This window comes from Acinonyx jubatus, chromosome C2, assembly GCF_027475565.1.
Source record: "Acinonyx jubatus isolate Ajub_Pintada_27869175 chromosome C2, VMU_Ajub_asm_v1.0, whole genome shotgun sequence".
NCBI classification, from domain to species: domain Eukaryota; kingdom Metazoa; phylum Chordata; class Mammalia; order Carnivora; family Felidae; genus Acinonyx; species Acinonyx jubatus.
Window position 1 is genome coordinate 83,909,285 of NC_069384.1, and position 17,625 is coordinate 83,926,909.

The 17,625-nt window shown below is 38.6% G+C and overlaps 2 long non-coding RNA genes across 3 annotated transcripts in view; both read right to left on the minus strand.

Annotated features, from left to right (window-relative positions):
- Positions 1–17,625, minus strand: part of LOC113599766 (uncharacterized) — a 63,650-nt gene that overhangs the window by 28,027 nt on the left and 17,998 nt on the right. The window lies entirely within an intron of this gene.
- The window catches only part of LOC113599866 (uncharacterized), a 43,455-nt gene that overhangs the window by 14,331 nt on the left and 11,499 nt on the right, over positions 1–17,625 (minus strand). The window contains exon 5 of the long non-coding RNA XR_008297790.1: positions 13,459–13,600. This is a non-coding gene — a long non-coding RNA (uncharacterized LOC113599866). The remainder of the gene's footprint in view (positions 1–13,458; positions 13,601–17,625) is intronic.

Here is a 17,625-nt window from a genome sequence, read left to right on the forward strand (position 1 = left end):
ATGAGGGTAGGAGGCCTCATCATTTAACCCAGGATTGCTGTAAACTCTGAGGAACATAAAGCCAAAAACCCTAGACCTTTCATACAAACCTTTTCCATTTACTTTCTTGCTTTAGCCCAGAGGGAAATGACCTTTAGGACAAATCTGTCCAGGCAGAAACCCTGAGTGTCTCATGGCAGGTGTGCATCCTCACACATCCTCCCCTTCATGTTCATGCAAAAGTGTCCATGGGGACAATTACAAGGCCCTGCAGGGCCTGGGACACCCCATGGGGATGCAATGTTCCAGGGAACAGAGCCAGGATATTTTGGTTCTAAGGCAGAGTCCACTGGTTAGATCCAATGGTCAGAAGTACCTGGACAGAGTTCTGATCACCTGGAGACAATTGGCTGATAGCTTCTGCCAAGCATGCTGAGGTCCAGAAAGGATGACTATTTTCATAACGATGAACTAGAGAAAAAACGAGAAGCCAGGACAGAAACCCAGACACATCACACACTGTAGCGCTAGAACAATCTACTATCTGCTCTTCTCTCACCTCCAAGGCTTCGTCTTCATCATGTTGCATACCAGTGACAGAAGAATTCTTTCACGCCCCTGCTCAAGAACCTACTATAGCTCCCTGTTGCCTCTTATTACTGTGGGGATCATACATCCTCATTTGCTACAGTCTTGGCTTACACTTGTTATCCTCGTGTGATTACTAATGGCCTCTCCTACCATCCTCAATAGTGTTCCAATTTGAACAATCAGTTATGTGGTCACTGTATCTCCTGACTACTTCATACCCCTCTGCCCACTTTACCACCTTCTGTTATGCTCTGTAGACTTCAAATCATTTTGTATTTATAGTGACACATTTCAGGGATTAGATTGGACCCACCATTATAACTTGGTGCTCCCTTCAACACGGAGTAGAACTACTTGTTTCTGTCTGTGCTGAGCCATGGTTCCTAAGCATTTCAGTCAATTACACATTTAGTAAGGTACACGTGCCAGTGTGCACAAACTAGTTTTTGGAAATAACTTTGACTTTAAACACAAGTGTGTTAGAATCCTGACCGTGCAACTTACAAGCTGTGTGATCAAAAGCAGGTAACATACATACATACATACATATACTCTGTGGACCAGATTTTCCTCATCTATGAATATATATGAATACAGGCATTATCATAGAACCTAACTTGGAGAGTTAGTCGTAAGCTTTAGGTGCAAAGATGCAGGTGCAGTGCTTAACATATCCATGCTGGCTGTAGGTGGAGGTCACCATCACCACTTCCACTGCTTGCTCGGCACAGACTGTTGGACAGGTGGATGGTTGCACAACATAGTGTTAGCACTTGCAGCAGTGATAACACTGCGCATCCCAAACACGATTTGAGACCTATCTGCTGAATGATTGTGTCTTAGTAAGGTTTGATATATCAGGGGAGTGCTCTCAGCAGAAAGGGAGTAAAGGATGAAATACAGAGTGTATGGAGAGGAGGGAGGAGAAGAACGCAAGAATGTGATCTCAGCTTCATATGAGCTTCAGTCGGAGCCCATGAAAAAGCTCTGGAGCACAAAGCACATCACAAAGTGGTATCCAGCTTGAACAAAGGGGCCGGCCTTTTGTACCCCATGCATAATGGTCATTAGCCAAGGTCTCGAGGGCTGTATCCTCCCGGGGAATGAATGCAGCTGAGGGATGCAGCTGGCAAAGTGGATGCTACCGTGGGGACCAGCAGCATCCATTCATTTGTGATTCCCACTCGGACCTACATACGCTCCACTACGCCTAGACAACCTCTGGGAGACTTTGGAGGCTGTGCATTTAATACGTGTGACTGAAGGCAAGTCACTTAATTTCTCTAAGACTCAGTTCCTTTATCTGCAAAATGAGGCTGGTAATGCTTAATATTGTAGGTTATTCTCAGGATTTAGAAAGAACACATTCTTAATCCTGGCAATAAATGGGATGGAACTACACATCTTTTTCTCACAGCCAGATTTTTCTTTGTTCATTATGCACGGAATCTAGGTTCCTCACTTACATGCCTTTGCTCATGTTCCCTCACCACTCCCTGCAGAAAGCAGCACCTGATCACATACATGGAACACACGCTTACAACCTTCCCCTCAAATTGCACCCACCCCAAAATAACCTCCAATGTATCCTCTACTTCAAATTTCCATATCCAAATTCTTCCTCCTCCCTCAGCCTCATCCACTTCCTCAAGTTTACACCGTTCTTGCCCTTCTCTGAAATCCCTTTTCACTTAATTCCATATAACTTAACATTTCATTGATTTCTAATTGTTTGGTATTTGTTTGGTCTCTTCCAACCAGATTTTAAATATCTACTCCTCCATCCCCACTCCAGAACTCAGGCATCCAGGGCGAGGCATCTAGTGGGGATTCAATTTACCCTTTTGGTTCAATTAAGAAGATTTTTTGATCAGAAGAACAAAGAAATACCTTGGTTGACCATTTCAACTCTCAGGATTCTCAAAGCTAGCAAAATTCTTCCCTCTGATCTAGAGGTGCTCGGCTGACACCCCAGAACAATAGTGCATGTAAAATGAATGATAATGGCTTCCCTGTAATTTAGCTCACAGATGAATCTTAGGTGAGATTTTTCTATCGGGTTCTAACAGTCGCTGAAAATTGGTGCCCTAGGAGGTGCAAAGTGGAATGCCCAACACAGCTCTGATTATCAACTGCAGCCGATGCATGCATCACAATAATGGCAGGCCTAGACCGCTCTTAGCATTTGAAATCTTTGAATAAATCAAACCTCGAGTATTTAACAAGTGCGGGTGTGTCCTGATTTATGCAATAGGTGTGTTTCTGAAGAGCTGATTTATGCAAATTGAAATTTGGGGGGTCGAGGGGATCAAATTATAATTGAAATTCCCTTGGAGTACTCTCTAATTGATGGCATCACACTACTGGGAATTTTTCCTATAAATAATTACCATTCACTTATTTAGTTAGTTTTAACACAGCATTTTTGGTCTTTTCAAGTCAAGATATACATATATTTTCCCTCTCAGACATTTAGGGAAATAAAATATAAAAGCCACCATGATTCAGTACTATTTTTTGCTCATCTCCCCTCCCTCCCCCCATATGAAATAGGTTATTTTATTTGTTTATTTTAAAGTACCACCCATTTTAGGGGCGCCTGGGTGACTCAGTCGGCTAAACGTCTGACTCCTGATTTCAGCTCAGGTCATGATCTCATGATTTTATGAGTTTGAGCCCTGAGTAGGGCTCTGCACTGACAGTGTGGAGTCTGCTTGGGATTTTCCCTCTCTCCCTGTCTCTCTGCCCCTTCCCTGCTCATGCTCTCTCTCCCTTTCAAAATAAATAAATAAACCTAAAAAAAATAAAATAAAATGCCACCAATTTTTATGTCATAATCTACATTTTAAAGATGAGGAAATGAAATTCGAAGAGGTTAAATTTACAGAGTTACACAGTACATTAGTTTGTTAGGGCCACCATCACAAAGTACCATGGGCTGGTTGGCTAAACAACACAAATGTCTTTTTTCACAGCTCTGGAAGCTAAAGTCTGAGATCAAGTTGCTGGAGGGGTTGGTTTCTTCTGAGGCCTCTCTCCTTGGCTTCTAGATCGCCTTCCTCCCCTTGTGTCTCCACGTGGTCCTCCCTCTGAGCCTGTAGGTGTGCTAATCTCTTCTTCTAAAGACATCAGTCACATTGGATTGGGGACCACCCTAACGACCTAATTTAACTTTAAATATCTCTTTAAAGGCCTTATCTCCAAATTCAGTCACATTCTGAGGTACTGGGGATAGTACTATAATTTCAGGATACACAAGTCAGCCCATGACACACAGCCAAGGGGAGAAGAGCTCAGATTAGAACCCAGCTACTCAAAGGTTTAAACCAAGGTTCTCTCTCACTACTTTCTGTGTAAGGTATCAGGTAAATATCAGGTTTCACTTACATTCCTACGTTCCATCTACAGCATTTCTGTTATAGTACAATGTATGTGTAATTGAAGAAAACTTTGTTTTCTGCAAAATTGCAAGTGAAAAATAACAGACTTGGGGCGTCTGGTGGCTCAGTCAGTTAAGCGTCCAACTTCGGCTCAGGTCATGATCTCACCGTTTGTGAGTTTGAGCACCGCATCAGGCTCTGTGCTGACAGCTCAGAGCCTGGAGCCTGCTGCAGATTCTGTGTCTCCCTCTCTCCCTCTGATCCTCCCCTGCTCGTGCTGTCTCTCTGTCTCTCGAAAAAAAAAAAATTTAATATTTTTTTTAAAAAAGAAAAAAAGAAAAATAACAGACTTTATGCGGGAAATAAGGTTAGGCAGACCCCTCAAAAACCGTAGAGCTTTGTAACAGAGCACTAATAAAAACATTAATGGTCCTTTAAAAATCCTTAGCAGTTAAATCTCTATTAGCATTAACACCTAGTCTCAAATCAGTCGCCATCAACTGCAGCCTTAAACCTCAGAGTTTGGGTGTCCTCTTCCTTTACGATATATGTATCAAATAACATTTGCTTCCAATAGAGACCACTTTCATCAAAATTTAAAAATCTGATACTGAGTGCAGTCTTCATAAAGATGGTGTCCTCATACTCTTCTTAATCTTGTTTATATGTACCCTATTCCTGGGGACCAGTGAACTATGAGGGCATCCTAATCTGTGAAGTCCACACATGATTCTATGGCCCAGAACCAGTGAAGTGGTCATTATTATACTAATAGCTACTATTTCCCAAGCACACACCTGGCAGACCCTGAGAGAGGTCAATAATCCTCATGGCAACTCTTCAAAGCAGGTATTTTTATCTTCAGTTTTCAGCCAAGGAAACTGAGGCTAACAGAAGTTATGGGACTTCTTCAAAAACACAGAGGCACCCAACAGTCTAGTTCAGGAATTGTTCCAGAACATTACTTGTTCAAAATCCTTTGCCTGTTCCACGCTTTCACAGGTAAGTTGGCCTGTTGGATGTAGGTCCGACCATTCATTCAACCAGCCACCAGTTTTAGTTAACTACAAGAATCATCCCCATCCTTACTACTTTCCTCCCCCAAAGTGAACACTCTAATCAAAATGTTCTTTCTGACCATTGTAACACGGGGTGACTTGACTTTTCATAAGGAAACAGAGTGACTGAGATGGTCCATCCACATTTCACACAAACTGTTGCCATGCCCAACTCCCAACCCCTCCTTTAGGCTTTGATTTTTTCTTTTTTTAACCTAAACCCATAACTTTATAGTACTCTTTGTTAATTTTCATCATGTTAATTTAAACCCATAGTTCCAGGAAATGGTTATCTTTTTACACTTGTCATCTGTTTCCCTCCCAATCTGGACTTCTCTGCAAATGTGATGAATATTATATATGCCCTCATTTAAGTCATTAATAGACACTGAACAGAACAGGATCAAGGTTAAGACCCTTTCGTCTTCTAAAGAATCTCTCTCCATAATCACAGAGACATGCTGTTAATCCAACCAACTTTTCTGCCATCCAGGTTTTTAATGACAAACTGTATCATCTTGCGGAGAATAAGGTAACAGCTTGTCAATGTATTTGGTTCTTCTGTATTTGGTTCTGACAACTAATAACTTAGCTTTTCCATTAGGTGCTTAGAAATCATTAGATTTCTAGTTTGTTTTCAATTCTTGCCCAGGATCAGCATTATAATTTCGTAGCTCAACAGTTTCTCCTTTCGTTAACAGCAACAGCATGTGCTCATTTCTTGTCTCCTGGCCCCACTCCTGGCAACATCTCCTTAATTTCTGTCAGAATGGATTGGTAGTCACATCTGTAGACCTAGTGATCATCCTGCATATTATCACTCAAAAATTGAGGCACAAATCTACTTAAAGGCATGGACTTGTTTAAACTTTTTATCCTATCCTAAGTCATGTGTTCTGTCTAGAATATTTACCCTACATTTTTGAATCTGAATACTATATTCTTTGATAAGGAAGAAAGGCATTTATTTTATCTGTCTTCTTTCCACCTTCTATAAATATTACAGTTGAACTTTTAACAATGTAAGGGTTAGGGAGGCCAACACCATCTCCCAACCCCTTCCCCTCCACAGTCAAAAATCCACATATAACATTTGACTCCCTTAACTACTAATAGGCTACTGTCAGCCAAAAATCTTACCAATAACATAAAGAGTCGATTAACACATATTTTGTATGTTATGCGTATTATATACTGTATTCTTACAATAACATAAGCTAGAGAAGACATGTTAGTAAGAAAACCATGAGGAAGATAAAATATATATAGTACTGTACTATAAAACAATCTGTGTATAAGTGGGCCATGCAGTTCAAACCCATGCTGTTCAAGGGTCACCGGTAGTCTGTCATTCCCAAGCTAGACATCTTTTTCTTCTTGCTTTCAACGTCCTTTTTGAGGTCTTCAGTGTTTCATGAGGCTTAGTGCATTTTAAAATTAACCCTTCTTTTAGCCTCTAAACAAAACTGTGCCCCTTTTGCATTAATCCTCATTTATTCGGCCATTCTTCCATGGCTCCTTACCATTTGAGCTCACTGAAAAACTCTCTGGGCAATCACATTTTTCTCTTCTGACACCTCTCCTAATATTTTGAATGGCTTCTTCAAGATTTTTGAACAAGATTTTTCGTGTTTTTGTCTCAAACCACTTTGCATGTGAAAGATAGATTTGCTTCACAGGTTTATGGATGTTTAGGAAATATTGTAACATACATCTTGGAATTTTCATGTTTTCTTAATTTATGCAATCATTTACATAACGGCTTAATATTTTGAAGAGCTTACAAGGCCTCATAAATAACTAAACTTGGATCTTAGTTTTGATGTTTTCATGTTACTAACACATTAATTGTGAGACACCTATAATTAATCTATGAAACATGTAATTCCTTTTGTTTTTAATTTAGTAAACTAAGATACTAACTTTATCATATCTTCATAAAAGTGGAATAATCAATTCAATTAAAAATTCAATATTGTTTTAACAGACACTATGCTGGTTAAATAGTCCATTAGTAGTTTCAGTCACATTTTCAGCTCAACAAAATGTTTCAAACTTCTTAAAAAATCTGGAAAGTTGGCAAAAGCCAAAACATATTTTGTCAATATATCTAGCTTAATTTTTAAGCCCATGTGAACTCCAGAATAACTTCATTCATCTGTTTTTTATTGATTTATCCTGAACTCATCAAAATATAACTTTGAAAGAGTACTTGATGTCCCAAGAATTTAAATTTTTAAGTAGTCTTCTTGGTATTACGGTAAGTAGGAATCAATTCCCAAACCTCTAAAATTTATTTCAAAATGTATAATTCTATAGATGAAAACTTAATTAAAATTGTTTACTTAGAGATGCCTGATGAGGTTATAAGAGCTTATGGATAAACAGTGGGTTCTGCTACTCTTTATTCTGGAAGGCTAGAGCAGTATTTGCTAAGAGAAGTTCATGCCTATAAACAAAAGCAACCAACCCATGCCATACTTCTGGCCACATCTTCCCCCCCATTTAGTTGACATGGATGTCATAATGCAGGAAGACTAGGCTGAGGCACATTAGGCCTTAGCAATACAGCCCAACGAATGATCATGCCAAGTAGTAGAGAGAAGGTACACTGGCGATTAAAACTGACTTTTGACTTGTTAGATGTCCTGTTCTTGGTCATCTGTGTTCTTCCTGCCCACCGTGTTCCTTGGTCCATATTAGGCCTTCAAAAATATTCATTAAATAAATGTACTAACAGATGAATGAATGATTTTAAGGCCCACTAGTTAATAGACTTTGAGACTACCAACAGACTTCCTGCAGAAGTCATGAGTGTTTCTGGATCTCAGCAAGGCTGAGCTTACAGAAGATGGGTATGATCGATGCTGGCAAAAGGTAACAAGTTTCTACTAGAAGGAAGATAACTAGTGGTGTGTTGGTGAAAGTTTAAGAACTAATGTGCCAGGGGGCACCTGGGTGGCTCAGTCTGTTAAGCCTCTGACTCTTGGTTTTGGCTCAGGTAATGATCCTACAGTTCATGGGATCAAGTCCCATGTTGGGCTGTGTACTGACAGTGCAGAGCCTGATTGGGATTCTCTCTCTCTCTCTCTCTCTTTTTCTCTCTCTCTACCCCTCCCCCACTCATGCATGTGCTCTCTCTCTCTCTCTCGCTCTCAAAATAAATAAACTTGAAAAAAAAATTCTCCAGAAAAAAAATCCCTGATTTGCAGCATTAGTCGATTTTCATAGTGTAAATATTCCCCACTGTGACCAAAGTGATATTACTGAATATAGAGTTGGGAGGAGATGCATACAGTCTGCAGTCCTTAACACAGCCTGAGTGGCTTCAGTGAATGGGTAAGCTACTCAGCACATCAGCAGTGTCCAATACTTACACAGACATTATGACCTCTTTTTCTGGCATATGTGTATGTATGATTTCATGCAAATAAAAAATGAGATTAAATACTTTAATCTCAAACTATACAGAAATGCAATAATTTAACTTTTTTCTAAGTTTATTTCTTTATTCTGAGAGAGAGAGAGAGAGAGAGAGAGCACAAGTGGTGAAGGAGCAAAGAAAGAGAATCCCAAACAGGTTCTGCACTGACAGTGCAAAGCCTGATGTGGGGCTCAAACTCATGAACTGTGAGATCATGATCTGAGTCAAAGTCGGATGCTTAGCCGACCAAGTCACCCACGGGCCCCAGAAATGCAATAATTGAAATTGACAGAGTAGTCAAATATTTATAGACATGGGAAGATATTCTGTATCAATACTTATTGTTTGGGGGAGATGTCAAGACAGTTAATACAGCATAGCACTTTACTGAAAATATAAATACATAGGGGCATCTGACTGGCTTAATCAGTAGAGCATGCAACTCTTAATATGGGGGTCGTGAGTTCAAGCTCCATGTTGGGCATGGAGTCTACTTAAAACTAAGTAAATTAATTAAAAATAAATAAATATCAATATCAATATACATGTAATCAAATTCCCACCCAGAACATTTCAGGGTGCAACTGTAGAGTGTCAAAGAAAAAGATCAAATATCAAAAGCAATCAGGGAAAATAGACATCTTAGCTACTTAGCACTATATGGACTGCTCATCAGTAGCAAAAGAAAATCATTGAATAGTATCTTCAAAGTGTTGAAAGAAAATTCTGTCAACCTAGAATTCTATAACCAACAAAACTGTCGTTCAAAAGTGAAAGACAAATAAGGATTAAAGAGGTCATAATATGCAAAAATCATCACTAAAAAAATGCTAAAGAAATCTGAAAGAACTACTGAAATAAAAAGAAATACAAATGGAAGAAGTAGAATGCCAAAGGTAAACTAAAAGCATATAAATTGGGTGTTAAAATTTTAGGAGTAGTGACTAAAACTCTAGAAATAGATTCTAAAACTTTTAACCCAGGTAAGAAGAATTTTAAAAATGTAGTCGACTCAAAGGAGGGCAAGAAATAAGAAATTAGAAAAAAGCATACAAAGCATAGTAAACAGGATATACAAGTAATAAAAATAAATTTAAATAAATGCAATTAAATAAATGCATTTAATGCAATTAAATAAATAAATATAATTTAATAAGTTATAAATGTAATTAAATTAATCAGTTAAAACACAGAGGTTGTCAAGTTGGGGGGAAAAACAGCTATATGCTGCTTATAAGAGACATATCTAAAACAAATTGTTATTAGGAAAGATTTTTAAATACATACTGGCTTAATACTGAGGCTGAAGTTGTTAAAGCTTTGTCAGGTCTGACACTGACATTCTAAGCAACCACTTTGGAAAATTTGGAGCTGCCTTTAATGCAATATATATAGTACTTTTACATATATGAGTATATACACGTGTATATATATTTATATACCTATACACGTGTATATATATATACCTATATATGCTATGTATGATGGAACTGGGATTTCCAGCCATGTCTCAGCATCAGAGCTTTTGGCCTTCTAGAAGGATTTCTAAGCCATATCCTCATCAGAATCTTTCCTTCAAATAGGCCAAACACATTTTTATATAGTCTAGAAGAAAATGTGCACACACATGAACACAGACAGCCAATGGCCATAGAATGTTCCTACTGAAAAGATTTGAGTGATCTTCTAAATGTTCTTTTAAGGATCTCAGAGACTTTGGAGACTCTGAATAAAGTTATGGACTCAGTGGGAAGAAAATAATGTCCAAAAACAGAATTATGCATGCTATTTACGGGGATTTACAGACACCTATCACCCAAAACCCAATCCTTGAAACACTAACAGCCACAGACGGACCCCATTTCATAAGCCTACATTGTCAAGACAAACAAAATGAGTTGCTAGGAAAGAGGGATGTTAAGTATGCCCAAGGCTGCCTGACCAGGTTGTAGCAGAAGCAGGACACAGAGTCAGAGCCTGCCTCCCTCAACCCCTCAGTGTTCCACCAGCCAATGCTTGTATACATTTTCGTGGCCACACTCCTGGTGCCATTCCTTGAAAAAGCACTTCTAAAATAAATGGAGGATATCTGACAAAAAGAGCCAAGTAACATCTCCTTCTATTCCTTTTTATCTTCAGAACTATTTTAAAATTTTTTAAGTTTATTTATTTATTTTGAGAAAGACAGAGACAGAGAGAGTGGGGAAGGGGCAGAGAGAGGGAGAGGGAGAGAGAGAGAGAGAGAGAGAGAGAGAGAGAGAGAGAGAATGTCAAGCAGGCTCCACACTGTCAGTGCGCAGCCCAATGTGAGGCTACAACCCACAAAACTGTGGGCTCATGACCTGAGCCAAAACCAAGAGTCGAACACTTAACACTTAACCAGAGCCACTCAGGCACCCCAGAACTATTTTAAATGAAATTCTTAAGCCAAATGATCAGTTAACTATTCGCTCAATGGGTGCAGAAGGGTCATATGGCCCAAATTATGATGAAGGAATCATCATAAATGTATGCTATGTTTAGAGACCTTGAAGATCTATTGTGCCTTAAAAATCAGGCATGGACATAAAGAGAAAACATGGATCAACTAGGGTAAGGCAGGTTGGTCTCTTAAACTATAATCCTTTCTAGTAAGGGGTTCCCCAGGTTTTGGAAAGTTGCCTATCTTTTAACATTTATTTATTTTTGAGACAGAGAGAGACAGAGCATGAATGGGGGGAGGGCCAGAGAGAGAGGGAGACACAGAATCTAAAGCAGGCTCCAGGCTCTGAGCTGTTGGCACAGAGCCTGATGCGGGGCTCGAACTCACGGACCGTGAGATCATGACCTGAGCGAAGTCGGACGCTCAACCGACTGAGCCACCCAGGCACCCCAAGTTGCCTGTCTTTTAAAAGTACCTTGAACTATCAGAAAAATTTTCTTTAGAATTATAAATCATTATTAATAATTACATGTAGATTTTGAACTAAGTGGAGATGGAAAAGCTGATCACGTGTTCCTTCAAGACACTTGGGTTGAGAGCTGTGGTCGAGAGACAGAAACAAGAAAATCTCCTTTGATTTCAAAAACTGCATTATATTTCTTTCTTATCCTGCTTCAAAACTAAATTTTCTATACTTCACTTACATTATTAAGAAATATAGTTGTTTGATAAAAATGACCCAAACTTTTTATGAGAGCTGAGGTAAGTATGGAAACAATTTTGTTTTAGCTATTAAAGTATCCCCTCATTCAGTCGAGTGCGTTAAAGATGGGGGAATAAAGTAACATTTATGTTCCCCCATAAATATGAAGGACACTGTCTTGAGTCACTGCCTATAGGCTTATCAACACTGACATCTGGTCCTGAAAGCCTATCCCATTGTCAAAAAGAGACACTACATTTGGGAATTCTGTGATTGACTGGATGCAGAGACAAATTCAAATTCTAATACTGCTACTCCCAAATGAATTTCTGAATTTCCCATACTGGATGTGTGATTCTGAAACAGGCAAGACTGATTCAAATAGTGTGTGTGATAGGACCTGGGAAAGAATAGAAATAGAAAGTTCACCCTCCCCCACCGGATTGTAAACCCTAGGAGGACAGGCCCCTTGACTTCTTCACAGCCATGTCCCTCGGGCTTAGCGCAAAGTCTAAGAAAATATTTATTGAATCAATGAATTAATGTATGAATTTTCCTGGTATACTTCTATTTTTTTTTTTTTTTTTTAAGCATCGAGGCTTTAGCATCTGGAAGAATTTATTTAAAGCTCTTTTTAAAAAAAAATACAGTCTGTAACTGTGTAATCTCATGTGAGCACAAAGAGGAAAAGAGGGAAAAGGGGACTACACATCAAAATATGGTCCAAAAACCCAATTCAATGTGTAGTTAATGTCTACTTAATAAAGTTATCTCCCTCATAATGTTTCGTTTTAAAATATGTACATCAGAGTTCTCAGAATCACCTGGGGCCAGTATCTACCAAGTCAAGCCCTAACAGGACCAAGAAAACAATGAGAAAAGAGCCAGGAACACAAAACAAATCTCATGTACGAGAAGGTCATGCTGGTCAATCGCCTCTATTTCCCTCTTTGCCCAATGTCATTCTCCCACCTTTCACAGCCTTTGGCAAGCCCTGCTACTCTCCCCTCATCATTCACTGTTATACCTAATGTGTCACACCTTGCTTAGCTTTGGGTCTCTGCATTCTCCTTCCACCCCACCTAGAACCTTTTGATCCTCACATGTAGGCTGCCTCCCTCTTCCTGTTTTAGGTACCTTAGGCATAAGAAATTCCAGCTTTCTTGTCAGTGCTCTGTCTACAAGGCAACAGTAAGTTTTGATTGATTTTAAGACCCTACAACAGTTTTCTCATCTTTATCTCTTTGGTCAAGTCATCAGCTACATGTAAACATGCACACATGGGCATATGCATGGGTATACATGTTAATGTATACACGTACATATACAGAGACACACATACACATACACACACATCTTGCATAACCAATTATGGACGCTGAAAAACCATTTCCCTGATATCAAATGTCTAAAAACTCAAATGACTATTTGTTATAGTACAGCACTATGATGATTTCCATTCATATTGACAGCCCTTGACAATGCAAGACATTCATGTGTTTTACGGTAGAGCAAAGATTAATCATTTCTGAACAGTTTTAATGACCAATGGATTTGAATCAGGTGAAATTTGGCAGTTCAGTCCTGAAAGATGGTTAACTGGTTAACTCCTTCTAGGCACATGCTTAGTGACTGAATGTCCACAGATGCTTGACAACTGAGATTTCTCTTCTCAATGACACCTGAGTGAGGTCTTTACTCATCTCTAAATGGACTTTATTGGGAAAAAATGAAAAAAACCCTTGTAAAACTAACTTAAATTCTCATCTATCTATCTACCTGTGTACCTTTCTTTATGCATCCACCCATGACAAATATAAAGTTGTAGAACTGCCTGGAATCTATTACATGCCATGTAAGAGTTCACTATTGTAACACAGAGTGTCATGGGCAAGACTTACTGTTCGGTAGTGTGGCTTTTGCCAAGGCCTGAGTTTTCTCCTCCTGTTGTCTGCTTCTGTATCTAGTGCTGTCTCTTTTTTCTTTTCCATGTTACTTGATCTGTACTAATTTTGTCTTCTGTATTCACCACTGAAGTGCTAACTGGAAAATCAAAAAGCACATAGCACTCTAGGCAAATACTCTGAATTCAATTAACAAAACATTTAGATGTTTTAACCTTAATGATAATAATGTATTCACTGGTTTTCTTTTCGCTGATATTAATGTTATATAAATTTCTGCACCCAGAATGAGCTCATCTGACACCTTGCAGTGATGCTCCTCAAACTTGTCATGAAGACTTTCTCAGGACACCCTTGCAAGCCTATAAATGAGCCTCCAACTGGCAGTGGAAGACTATTTAAGAGACTTCAGCAGGCTTAGACAAGGAAAGAAGAGCTTCCCACAAAGCGCTTTTCCTATCTCTCTTATTCCCAAATCATGCACCTGAGACACATAGTTTGCTATCAGCAAGAGAGCAGAGGAGAGAAAATATAATTTTAATTATCATATATGTGCTATAAATTGCACAACTATCAGCTATTTTGGTGATCTTGAATCTCAATACAATAGTAGGTTCTCAATAAATGTTTATGTCATAAATAAATCAAAGTCAGTAAAGCAGATTTCATTCACCAGCACATCTAATCTTGCATCATTCTAATATAAGTGGAAGTTTGTTGCATGAACTTCAACTGCTTTATACGACTTCACAAACATAGAGAAACAAGCATTCTAAGGTATTCACCACCTGAAGCAAATACAGGCTATGATCTTAACAGGATCAGTTATGGAACTGAATGGTTCAGAGAGGACAGTGACATTAAAGTCCATTCCAGTATGATTTGATCCTACTGTTAGGGTCGTTTTACTCAACACCTAAATCAAAGAGCCGTTCCCTGCTATGGCAAGTGTTATACCTCCCAGGATAAATGAAGGCCCCACTTTGTAAAGTTTCACCATTACTTAGTTAACTATTCCTTAAATAGATACTACCCAAAATAAGTTATTTCGTTTCTTTTTAACTAAAACAACAGGCAAAGTAGCAAATAAAAATCACAATATATTGAAATCAAAGGCATCCAAATTGGCAAAGAAGAAGTCAAACTTTCAGTTTTTGCAGATGACATGATACTCCACATAGGAAACCCAAAAGATACCACCAAAAAGCTGCTAGAACTGATACAGATATTCAGCAAAGCCGCAGGATACAAAATCAATGTACAGAAATCAGTTGCATTTCTATACACCAATAATAAAGCAAAAAAAAAAAAAAGAGAGAGAGAGAAATTAAGAAATCGATCCCATTTACAATTGCACTGAGAGCCATAAAACACCTAGGAATAAACGTAAGCAAAGATGTAAAAGATCTGTATGCTGAGAACTAAAGAAAACTTATGAAAGAAATTGAAGAAGGTACAAAGAAATGGAAAAATATTCCATGCTCATGGATTGGAAGAGAAAATATTGTTAAAATTTCAATACTACCCAAAGCAATCTACACAGTCAATGCAATCCCAATCAAAATTGCGCTGGCATTATTCTCAAATCCAGAACAAACAATCTTAAAATTTATATGGAACCACAAAAGACCCCAAATAGCCAAAGTAATGTTGAAAAAGAAAACCAAAGTGGGAAGCATCACAATCTTGGAGGTTAGCCTCTACTATAAAGCTATACTCATCAAGACAGTATTGGCACAAAATCAGACACATAGACCAATGGAATAGAACAGAGAACCCAGAATTGGACCCACAAATGTATGGCCAACTAATGTTTGACCAAGCAGGAAAGAGTATCCAGTGGAAAAAAAGACAGTCTCTTTAGCCAATGGTACTAGGAAAACTGAACAGCAACATACAGAAGAATGAAACTGGACCACTTTCTTACACCATACACAAAAATAAACTCAAAATGAATGAAAAACCTAAATGTGAGACAGGAAACCATCAAAACTCTAGAGGAGAAAACAGGCAACAACCTCTTTGACCTCAGCTGCAGCAACTTCTTACTCGGCATGTCTCTGAAGGCAAGGGAATAAAAGCAAAAATGAACCATTGGGACCTCATTAAGATAAAAATCTTCTGCACTGCAAAGGAAACAATCAACAAAACTAAAAGGCAACCAACAGAATGGGAAAAGATATTTGCAAGTGACATATCAGATAAAGGGTTAGAATCCAAAATCTATAAAGAACTTACCAAACTCAACACCCAAAAATCAAATAATCCAGTGAAGAAATGGGCAGAGGACATGAATAGGCACTTTTCCAAAGAAGACATCCAGATGGCCAACAGACACATGAAAAGATGCTCCACATCACTCATCATCAGGGAAATACAAATCAAAACCACAATAAGATATCACCTCACACCAATCAGAGTGGCTAAAATTAACAACTTAAGAAACAACAGATGTTGGTGAGGATGTGGAGAAATGGGAACCCTTTTTCACTGTTGGTGAGAATGCAAACTGGTGCAGCTGCTCTGGAAAACAGTGTGGAGTTTCCTCAAAAAATTAAAAATAGAACTACCTTATGACCCAGCAATAGCACTACTAGGAATTTATCCAAAGGACACAGGAATGCTGATTCATAGGGGCACTTGTACCCCAATGTTTATAGCAGTGCTTTCAACAATAGCCAAATCATGGAAAGAACCCAAATGTCCATCAACTGATGAATGGATAAAGAAGATGTGGTTTAAATATGCAATGGAATACTACTTGGCAGTAAGAAAGAATGAAATCCTGCCATTTGCAACAATGTGGATGGAACTGAAGGGTATTATGTTAAGTGAAATTAGTCAGTCAGGGAAAGACAGATATCATATGTTTTTACTCATATGTGGAACTTGAGAAACTTGAGAAACAGGAGACCATGGGGCAAGAGAAGGGAAAAAAAAATAGTTTCAAACAGAGAAGGAGGCAAACCCATCAGAGACTCTTAAATACAGAGAACAAACTGAGGATTTATGGGGGGCAGGGGAAAATGGGTGATGGACATTGAGGAGGGCACTTGTTGGGGTAAGCACTGGGTGTTGTAGTTAAGCAATGAATCATAAGAATCTATTCCCGAAACCAAGAGCACATGGTATACACTGTATATTAGCTAACTTGACAATAAATTATATTAAAAAAATAAAAAATTTTTAAAAATCACAATATATGTTCATTAAAAAAAATGCCATGGACTATGTAGTAAATGCTTTCTTTCAGTTTAATTTAACCAAAAAATTGAAATAAAACAGTGTAATGCATTTTAGTCATGCCTTCCTTTTTATTTAAGTACGGGTCCCTTCTTATTCTTCAAAACATAAAAAGGCTGAGCAGATTAAGTAATGAAAAGGAGCATGTTCCACCTTGTGTTTCATAAGCATTGACCTCTAAGGAGACTAGTGAAGTCTAGATTTTTACCTAGAAAATGAGAGCTTGGAAACTCAGAGGTCACAGACCAACACCCTGAGGCTGAACTGGCCCAGGTACAACAGGCCAACATGTATATATGAGATACCAATATTTAGAAATCATAGATTTCCAGAGAGCCTGGGTGGCTCAGTTGGTTAAGCGTCCAGCTCTTGGTTTCGGCTCAGGTCATGATCTCTCAACTCATGAGTTCGAGCCCCACATCAGGCTCTGTGCTGCCAGTGTGGAACTTGCTTGGAATTCTCACTCTCTCTGTCTCTCTCTGCCCCTCCCCTGCATGCTCTCTTTCTCTCAAAATAAATAAATTAATTAAAAAAAAAAAGAAGAAAAAGAAATCATGGATTTTCTATAAAAACTATACACTTCTACTACTTTCTCAAAAAACAAAACAAATGAAGAAGTGGGTTCTGGGCTCCTCAGACCTGGAGGCTTCCCCCCTCTAGGTGGGAGGTCAAAACTGAGGAAGCCTAGGTGTTCCCAGGTATCTTCAGTTACACACATTTCCTTCAAGCTACTGTAGAAATAAGTAGGCCAAGCCCAACTTGTCATTCTTGTCAATCCTGAGACCTAGACCAGGAACAGAGAAAAATCCAGATGCAAAAGGATACAATTCTACCATCTTGAACTTTTGCTTACTTATCCATTTTACAATTGGTAAGAGCACATGACAAATCTCTAATGCCAAAAAAAAGCTGTTCTCAGCA